This window comes from Hyalella azteca, unplaced genomic scaffold (genome assembly GCF_000764305.2).
Source record: "Hyalella azteca isolate HAZT.00-mixed unplaced genomic scaffold, Hazt_2.0.2 contig2133, whole genome shotgun sequence".
Taxonomy (NCBI): Eukaryota; Metazoa; Arthropoda; class Malacostraca; order Amphipoda; family Hyalellidae; genus Hyalella; species Hyalella azteca.
Window position 1 is genome coordinate 1 of NW_025932419.1, and position 10922 is coordinate 10922.

A 10922-nucleotide genomic window follows, 5' to 3' on the forward strand; every position below is an offset into this window, starting at 1 on the left:
AAAAAATACGCATAAAAGTTTAGAGTCACCATACCATTTAAACAACCTAATTGTAAGAATTTTACTGAACATACTTCTACCGCGTGCATAAGGTTGGGACCTTTTAGGTAGGACCAGAGTTGATGAGCTCAGGCAAAATTCAATTTTAACCAAACTTGCCTAGATTGTTCAGCAATTTGGTACGTTATCATTTACTTATGTTATTATCATTTTATTGCTTGGTAACCTCCATTATTTTCTCTATATTGTTTATAATTTCGAATAACCTCAACTTTGTGTTCAAATTGTTCGTTCTTTGTTTTCAGAGACCGTTACAATCCACAACGAGTTTTCATTCTGAACAATCCCTCGAACAAAGAGCCATATTCTTTATACTAATCATTAATAAATTAAGCTCAATGTTTGTCATACTCGTATGTATATGACCGTACAGACATGTGTTTTTCAACTTATTTTAAATTATTTGATTATTTTCTTTCCAGTTATCTTCTTCATCTGGCTCCATATCTAAATTATCGTTCCGTCATTGTATACTTGTAGATTATCAAACACTGGTTTCGCAGCACAGCATATACGCAGTGACTAAAAATACACCTAAAATTATTTTTAAAATGACCTCTGGTCCTTAATCAACGATCAAGTCGTATTCTTCATCTTTTTTAGCGATAAATTTGATGAAGCCTCATTTACGATGTGTCAGACAGAATATCAAATGGGGCCAGCAGTGCATGACTCCCTTAGATGTGACATTGAGACTCGGCGCAGTGCCGTGACCAGTCGTAAATACCGATATTTAGACCGGCAATTTAGCAATGATTAAATGTTCGTTAGAATGGAATAAAAACGTTTCATTTTATTCGACTCCTCTAATTACTCAAGTTTTTATCTCATAAATAAACATTGAACGCTTCAGTGGCAGCGCTGTTATTTACATCCATGCATTTACATATTTTTATTTATTTATTTACAATATCGTGCCGATATTGACATTATTTTTAACCAAACTTGTTTAAATGAAGGGCTATACCCTAAATATACATATTTTTATTGGTACATCCTCATCTACATTTCGTGCGACACTTGATTTATACTACTAAATTATACTCTTTGATGAGAGAAAATTGCAAACATTACTCATTACTCAACCTGCATTTTGTATACAATATATTAAACTTAATGTTCGTTAATAACTCGTTTCTTTGGGCTCAGGTCAAAGTTTAATGCATTAATAAGTAGCTGACGATTGTAAAGATTCGAACTATGGTTCAAAAGGCAGTCGTTCTGCACCTCTCTGCGAATAAACACGTGTTATTGCAGCAGAGAATATAACATTTAGTTTGCATTTTAGCTTGGATTCTGGTCAACGAAATGCTACTAAATCTCATAGAGCAGCGACTGGTTGTACGGTGTAGAATAAAAAATCGTGAAATAAATATATAGTCTAATTTATATACATATTCCAATAAATCATGTAGAAATCTTGCCGTTCTATAACACAAAATGTACAAAGCAAAGTCATGGGTCACTATACAAAAAAATAGAACTTACATATTTTTTTGCACGTAGCACTGATACGCTGTTATGACCAAACAATCTGGGTCAGGATCAATGAACCACGCAAGAGCAAAAAATGCAACAATATTTAGACAAAGTTTGTTTATTTGTCTGAGTAATGCACGCTGAATTGACCACCTGAAATCTCTTTTTTTTATTCCAGAAAAGTTTAATAATCAAAGGAGAAATTTAGCATAATTCAACTAGACGTATTGTAATCAACTGTGATCCCGAACGTGGACATGCGCGTCACCGCTGTGGCGCTGACGGCGTTGGCGTTGTGGCTACGTGGCATAGGTTGGTGCGTCGCGGCGCTGGCGATGTCCACTGACGTCATTTATGACGTGGGCGACTTCTACGGCATCCTGGGCAAGGGGCTGACGGCCAGCCAAGTCTTCGTCGAGACGCAAGTTGAACGCATCTGTGAGTAAGAGTTGAATGTGTTAATTTATCTATTTTTTGGCGATGCAGGGAAAAAATATGACAAACATAAATGAAGAACGTTTATTATGCGAATATATGTGATTGTTCTTAAATATTACAGATATTCATATTGAGAAATATTTGATGTCATCAAAGCCAGCATTAAAATTTTTACTTTATATTTTATCGAATTTATTGAAACAAGATGCGGTCTTTTGCATGACATATAAAAAGATGAGAACAAATTTTGAAAATAGATAGGTCAAGAACATATGATTGAAGAATAGGTACAATAATATGAACTGTAATGAAATAACTATACCAAAGATATAATGTATACCTATAAAATTTTCTACCTAATTTTGAGGTAGAAAATTAATTTTGAATTATTATTCTATTATAATAAAAATATTATTCTACTATTATTATTAGAATTTTATTATTAGAAAATCTAATTAATTTTCTACATCATTTTTAAAATGCAATTTCTAACAAAATTGTATTCTAAATAAAATATTATTGACGAATTAACTTGGGAAATAGAAGAGTTAAATAAAATAAGAACTAATATGTCAAATCGATGATGAAGTTTCATCTGACACTGAAACAATTGCACGCTTGTCGACCGAAAATCTTTACCATCATTTAGAGCAAATATAAGGTTTAAAATTCTAAGAAAATCAATATTGAAGTTATACTATTTCATCTTTTTAATTTATTTTTATTGAACGGAAGCTGCTATAATCCTCTCTTCAAGACTTAATTAGTTTCTTCCTTTATACCAAAAATTCTAAATTAATATGACATTTGATGACCATTTGTAAACAGATGTTCATAACAGATTGTAAAAAATAAAAATGTATGTAGTCTGACAAAATGTGCTGTTATTTCTAACTAAGTGTGTACTGAACTTTCAGCGAGAGACTACGTAGGTTTCTGTTGGTATTCCAGACCTAATCATTTACTAAAATAAGAGTTTTTAAAAAGAACAGTTTCTACGGAAAGCGTTCGTTTTTTATTAAAAGAACAGTGCAATTTCGTTTGTAACGATTTTTCTTCCTGATAATTTTTTTGCAATGTTCAAAAAGGAACCCAAACCTAAACCATGACATGACACGTCTATTTTAATACACATCTTAAATATGTATTAAATACACGCGTTAAAAAAAGTTATTAGTTTGAGGTCTGAGGTAACACGTCTCCACTGACGCTAAAACATTATTGTAAGCCAAGATATTTTGTAATGTGTTTATCCTGATAGAAAAGAAATTCATAAGTGGTATGTAACAACTTATATTTTATGATCAATAGAATTGGTTGAAAAATTTCAATTGTTACATGGACAGGCGAGTGCCGTATGCGGTGCTTCGTGCACACGGCGTGCGTGGCGTTCAGTGTTCGCCCGCACCCACACGGCGCGCTCGTGTGCGGGCTGGCCAGAGAAAACGTCTACAATAACGCGCCAGGGGACGTCCCAGGGGCTTCGTACTTCGTCAAGAAACGTATGTATATGGACGATAAGCATATTCACTTTTTATGTAAATTTAATAACCCTCTAGATTGTCTTGTCTCTCTGAAAATGACATGTTTGTATGAACATATTTTATAGCATATCAGGTTTCATTAAATTTAAATTGTTTAGGTTTGTCGGTTCGGCCACACTTGTTCATTTTTAAAGAAGCCTGTATTCAACAACATGTACTACAGTGATATAAACTTACACAGTTACCGTAATATTTACCCATCTATGTCCAGCGTCATCCATATATGTCCAACATCAACCATCATATCCAATATCTTCCATCTATGTCTAACATCATCCATCAATGTCCAGCATCGTCCAACTATAATAATTCTGCACGTCTCTTCAACTTGACTATTATAAACTTCATTTGTCCGTAACATTTCCACCATTTAGTGTATCGGGTTTTTCTGTTTTTCTGAGCTAAGCTGCACAATTTTATAATATCAATTTTAAATATATTTTTACGAATCTAGAGCATGTGGAACCATGGGCCATCGATCGTCTGATTTACCGCCGCCTGAGCGCAAATGTCACGGGCTTCGACGCCAGCAAGGCGGCCTGCGAGGCCATCCCCGGCTTCCGCCTGATTGCCGTCATGTTCGAGGCCCAGATGTCCATCCTGCTGGAGTTGTGCCTCGGCAGGAAACCCAACTCCACAGAGACCCAGTGCGAGGACCGTACCAGGTGGTTCTACGTTGACATGGTCAAGATCAACAACGTACCCATGATCCGAGGGCAAATACCTCTGACAGAGACCGACATCAACGTCGAGAAAAATTTGTTCATTAACCAGGATGACGCAGACTACTTCATTTATGCTCACAATGGGCTCTATGATGAGGATGCAATAAAGTGGAATCTTTTCCCTGTCTGCCAGGCCAACGTGTTTGGCGTGAACTGGTAAATTGTCGGGTAATCCGGCAATCGAAAATGCGCTGCAAGTAGACTGGCACATAAAATAGTTTGTCGATGCAATGATTCAGATGGCAAATTACTATGAATTTTTCTATCCATATATATTAATGATATTATTATTTATCAATATTACGTATATATTTCCTTTTTTAGCTACAACCTGTTGAAGATTAACGGAACCATTTCTATTACCCGGCATGTTCACTCATGTCGTGCTGGGAGTGTATTAGATCAAAATTTGAAAATTATGGACTTACTCAAGCATCAATGAAGGATTTTAGTTATCCAGCTAATATATCCAGCCTCTGTAACTATTTTTTCAGTCAATTTGAGGTCATATAACTAGCTCAGTCTATTTAAAATTGTAGCACTGTAAATTAAATGAATGTCTGGCCAGTTTACAATACAGTCAAGATTGTTTGGAAACTGTTTTGTGACCAAGATTTCTTAACGAAGCTTCTTTTGGGATGAACTTGTTGATCTCACTCATACCTGCTTAGCAAATGAAGTTGAAACAACATTCAATAACACCTTAAATTCAATTAAACAACGTTGACTCCGAGATCAGTTAGTTGATACAGAGTTCGATCAACGTTATTTCAACGTGAAATGCTAGGTGTGACCTGGGATTCGGTCTATCTTTCTGATACTGAAGTATTTTCTCAATTCAGCTCTGCCATGGATTTTGGCAACGGCGCGAAAGTAAGCACAATATTTAATGATATTCATTCTACAGGAATATCACGGTCATTGTATTATACTCTCACAGGATTTAATGATATTCATTCAACATGAATCTTACGGTCATTGTATGGAAAGAAATTGTTGGATTTATGGAAAGAGAACTTACAATTTTTTTGGATAAGGCACACGCATGAACGTTTCGCTTAGCTAAGTTCTTGTTATATTTGTATTTTAGAAATGAATTTTACATGAGGGTGGCACGGGGTTAAGCTCTAATTATTATTTCAAAATAGAAATATAATGCTTGAAATTTTTTCGTATCTGACGCAGTTTTTTTTTTCAATATCACCTATAGAGAATAATTTTGATTCCACGCCCTTTATCACTAGTTCACTGAGTTATTACGAGTAAATTCAACCTCCCAACGATGTTGACGTAACGAGGTTTTTTCTTCACTAATAAAGGTTTGAACATAGTATGTGCGTCCTTTTTCGCATCCCCAACCTGTTGAATGCAACTNAGGGGCTTACGGTGGGTTCAGGAGCTTATTGCTGGCTAACAGAATCAGGCACACCAAGCTATGTCGGCTCGGACATTCATAGTTACGGGCACTGCATGGTTTTGTAGGCCAAGAAAGGTTCAATGTCGTAAGCGAAAGCCGAAGTAACTCATTAATTAATAGCCTTATTAAACTATAACGCAACATCCTGGAACAAAATAACACTACTATACAACAGGAAAAACGGTAACGTAAAGGGAATCGATTCATATGTGAAGGTCTAGCACATAAAGAAACTATTTACAGAATACTTTCCAGGAAAACAGTAGTAACATGTCTTGAATGTACAAGAGGCGAGTCAATGCTAACAATAGTCATTAGTTCTCGAGCGAAGTAACTTACTTTTATGAACTATAGTACGGAATACTATGTACAAGTGGGCGCTACAACAGAAAATTCACGTCAGACAACAAATATTATCTACAAAATATTTAAATAATAAATCACATTAATTATATAATAGATAGTAAGTAGCTTTGATGGAAGACCCATTTGGGATCGTTTCATATTCTCTATTAATAAATAAAACATTAATAAATTGCACAAAATAACTTATTTTTCTCTCGTCTAAAGAATTCCTCCGTAGAACGAAGACTGGCTCAGGAAGTTATTTGAAGAGATCCATGCCAGCGAAATCAATGGAGTCGGTAGCCAACCTACGTCCTCGAGCAGCCCAACTTTCCTCGTCTTCTTCTTCTCCTAATTGATATTAAAATCACTTGACTGCTTAAATCGCAAGTTTATCAAAAATTTAAAAGCAAAGAAAATAGCCAGAAAATTCACCATTTCTTAAAAAGGAAAACGTTTCGGAGACCAGCTCCATCGTCAGTTCAAAACCTAAAACACAGGTACAAACAATTAGCAATAAGTTCACATCGAAGCATAAATCGTCAAATGAGAAACAAACAAGAATGAAGCAAACACGGGCACAATAAATCTATCTATTTACAATTTCGAGGGGATATGAACTGTTAGCGGCATTTATTGATGTTTTAGGCAGGGTTCACATCATACTGCCGGGTACGATCCTGGCATATGCCAGTCCAATATTTTTTAGTGCATTTCTGTAGAAGCATTCACGCCAGCCGTAGGCATGGCACCTGCCAAGTCCATGGTGTGTAGGCTTCTATGCAATGCATTGTAGAATATTGGACTGGACCGTGACTGGCATATGCCAGACACGTGCCCGGCAGGATGGTGTAAGCCCGGCCTTAAGGGAGCTGGTAAGACGGATCCATGTAGCCCCAAGACATGTTGAAAATGAGAAACAAACAAGAATGAAGCAAACACGGGCACAATAAATCTATCTATTTACAATTTCGAGGGGATATGAACTGTTAGCGGCATTTATTGATGTTTTAGGCAGGGTTCACATCATACTGCCGGGTACGATCCTGGCATATGCCAGTCCAATATTTTTTAGTGCATTTCTGTAGAAGCATTCACGCCAGCCGTAGGCATGGCACCTGCCAAGTCCATGGTGTGTAGGCTTCTATGCAATGCATTGTAGAATATTGGACTGGACCGTGACTGGCATATGCCAGACACGTGCCCGGCATGATGTTGTAAACCCGGCCTTAAGGGAGCTGGGAAGACGGATCCATGTAGCCCCAAGACATGTTGTAGGAGCGGGTACAGCACATCTAACAGAGAAAGAAACAGGGCACGACAGAAAAATGTTAACAGTTTCTAATACCGCAGGAGCTTAAAACAAGATAATTATTCATAGGACGATAACTATTCATAGGAAGATAATTATTCATAGGAAGATAAATATTCATAACAAGGTCATATAGTTCATGATATCAAAAATGCTGACCTTAGTCTGCCGGTCAAATACCAGTTTCCCAGGGAACGCGTAAGCAGCGAAGACCGAAAGTACAAGACGATGTTCAATCGGATTCCATCATCGATTTAAATGCGTTGTCGAGAAAGGCAAGAATTGTGGTTCTTTCCGCCCCAACCGGCAACATCATGACCAAACTTCTATTGGTTAACTTGGTTATGATATTATACAGCAGTGAATTTCTCTGTAATTTATTCCAGTCTATTTGAATGACGGTAATAGGAGTATAGATGTGGTTATTTGCCTCGAGGTTTGTTGCCGATTATTACCTAGTGTTTGAACCCGAAGCTCATTGTTGAATGGATTTTTTTCGAAAGCCTTCATATAAAAAACTTATGTAGTATTTTTTCTGTGGATCCATACGCTAATTATGTTAGTACTCGGAAATTAAAACTCTAGCTCAGATTCTAAAACTTTTCGTACGCAGTAATTAAAACTGTAGCTCATGTTTTTATCCTATTTTTATGATAGGTGAAAAAACCTAATTTCGGAAAAATCCGTGTCTAACCGGATTAGAAAAGATCATCATTTATTTCTTCTGAATTTTGAGTCTCGCACGTTAAAGAAGACCAGGAAAATATTCACTAATACGCCGTGTTGGCAATCGATCAAAGCGAGTTCTTTGTCATCACTGAAGCGGTAATTTGATCAAACGAGGTTAATGCTAAGTAAAACAGAATATCAGATGATGATGATGATTGATTCAATTAGGTATTTATATCAAGACGTGATGCAGAGTCAGGTCGAGGAATCGTATACTGATGTCTGCAGTTCGGTTATTATTTTTTTTAATGTTTAATGCAAATTGAAAAGATCATGTGCTGTAAATTCAGCAATCCCTACGTGATTTCCTTGTTAAATGCAAAATGCGATGGAACTATGAACATTAAACCTATTTTATGAGTATATAAATCCTGATGTTCATTTGCATAAGAAAAGAGTGTAGAAGTCAGTCGCATTTCAGAACGCGATTCTTCATTGCTATTCCAAGTTGAGAAAATATTGCGATTAATATTAAAAACAGGAGATGAATCACATCGCGACTATAATACTAATGATGAACAGTCTAATTACACACTATGATTCACATGAAACTGTTGAATATTCTAATGATAATAAGAGGAGAGCAGAAGACTATCGTGCGATTGAACACCATTTATGCATTTCACGTTCGATCTAATTTATCCCCTGACATTAATTGAGAAAATGACAGCACTTCAGAGCACAAAATTAGACTCTAAACAAAGGTTTCTTGATCAGGCACATGAGCTTGTGTTGCTCGCTAAGATTAATGTTAACATTATTCTTAATATTTGAGTATCACAAAAGAACACCGCCTGGAATACTGGTTCACGATCAGAAAATATGTCATAATTATCCCATGTTTTACGAGTATAACGTAAAGCAATAAGAGGACGTGTTTCCAGTAGGCGCCAAAATTTCCAACAGTTCTAGTGCATCCTCTGGAGCGTTAACAGGCTGTCATACGCACTCATCTTCAGAGCATAAATAACTTGAAATAATACAATAATACATCAAAATACTATCCAAGAATATACTATAACTGTCATTTTTAGTGAGAATAATAATCAATTTTCAGATCGTAGTAAACCATTTTGCTAACTTTGAATAACTTTATTGAAACTTTTGAACAAAAAACACTTTACTAGACAGACTTTAAAATCATCAGGTAAGCCTTCTTGCATAGATATTTACTTTTATGGTGCGTACCAAACAATTTAATTTTATGGTACATACCAAACTATTTAATATTATGGTGCGTACCAAACTATTTAATTTTATGGTGCGTACCAAACTATTTAATATTATGGTGCGTACCAAACAAATTTTATGGTGCATACCAAACTATTTAATATTATGGTGCGTACCAAACTATTTAATATTATGGTGCGTACCAAGATTTGTAATTACTTTTTAAAGTATTTTCCGCTCACGATTGTTTCACGTCGGAAATTTATGCCGCGTATTCTGTGAGGTAATATTTGATATACCAAATAGATAGTAAATATTGAAGTCAAGTTTTCTTCTTAGGTAAAAATGTACAATTCGGAATTGAATATTAATTTATATAATAATGAAAAATTGATAAAATACACTAAGAAAAGTTTGCTCTTTTTTTATAGCAGAATCTCAAGTTAAGGGGCTGAACTCATAAAAATAAATGTTTTAGTGAAATTATTGTCAAATAGTGAGAAATTTTTACCCTCAGCTCGAGCAAAGGGCGGACCTAGCACTGACAAGCGTCTTGTCAAGTAAATTTTGTCATCATGACCCATACAAGGTTGAAAAGTGCATGCTATTTGAACAAAGTCTCACGTATTTCTCTGAATGTGTCACTTCGTGTCATTTCTCCATATGTATTGTAATTATCATATTGAATTAGAAATAACATAGATTACGGGTATAAACAAGAAGTGTCAAATGCAAATGGAATTAAACTGAAACTTTTTTGAGAAATTTCGCAGATAATATGAACTAATATAATAATAATTACTATTAATAATAATTCTCATAAATAACAATAATAGTTCCCAAACTTGAAAAAGTTTGCGCACTACTTAGGAATGAATAGAAGTCGAAAGATAGGGGGTGAATAATATTTAATTAAGTAAATAAGCGATTTTTTTATTCGTCTGCTTCATTTTAATTTGCGAATTTTGTAGGAATAACTTTAAAACAAGTAAAAATTATAGGTTACTCAAATGAAGAGTTAATTTAAGGCTATTTTTATTTCGCAAGGATTAATATGTGCCTAAAAAACGTTAAAAATATTGTTCATTGCGACAGATTTTACTATTTTTCGTTTTTTTAGCAGTACAGTTATGAATAAATTAATTGTTTACGTCGCAAATATCATTACTGATATTTTCTCAATATCATTATATTAAATATCATCTACTGAGCTTTAATGACTGCATATCACACCTACAAGTATCCCATACACAACTCAAGTTTAATAATTCAATATTCATTTACTTTTTCCATACTTTGGTCTCTGAAGCCCATTATTACAGTAATCTTTTTCTGTTTTTCAGCAATGAAGCTGGTCCGGGAGTTGGCATTCATCTCAATGTTACAGATTGCGTTTTGTGAATCCTGGACGTCAACTCTCATTTCGGATTCTAAGCTAGGACTTTTTAATTCGACTGATCAATACGAAGAACTTGTGCCCAGTAATTATAGTACTTTTATCTCAGGAAAAATTTTTACAGCCCTGTATTGTTCCAAACTGGATTGGTGCTACATGTTCTGTGAAATTGAACCTGGAATATTTCGTCTTTTGCGTTTTATTGCAGCTGTTCACACCGACCCTTTTGGTCCGCCGTTCACAAAGTGCAACACGAAGAGGAGCCTGTCAAATATAGTCACTTACCAGTCTGGAATTTCCGTGCTCG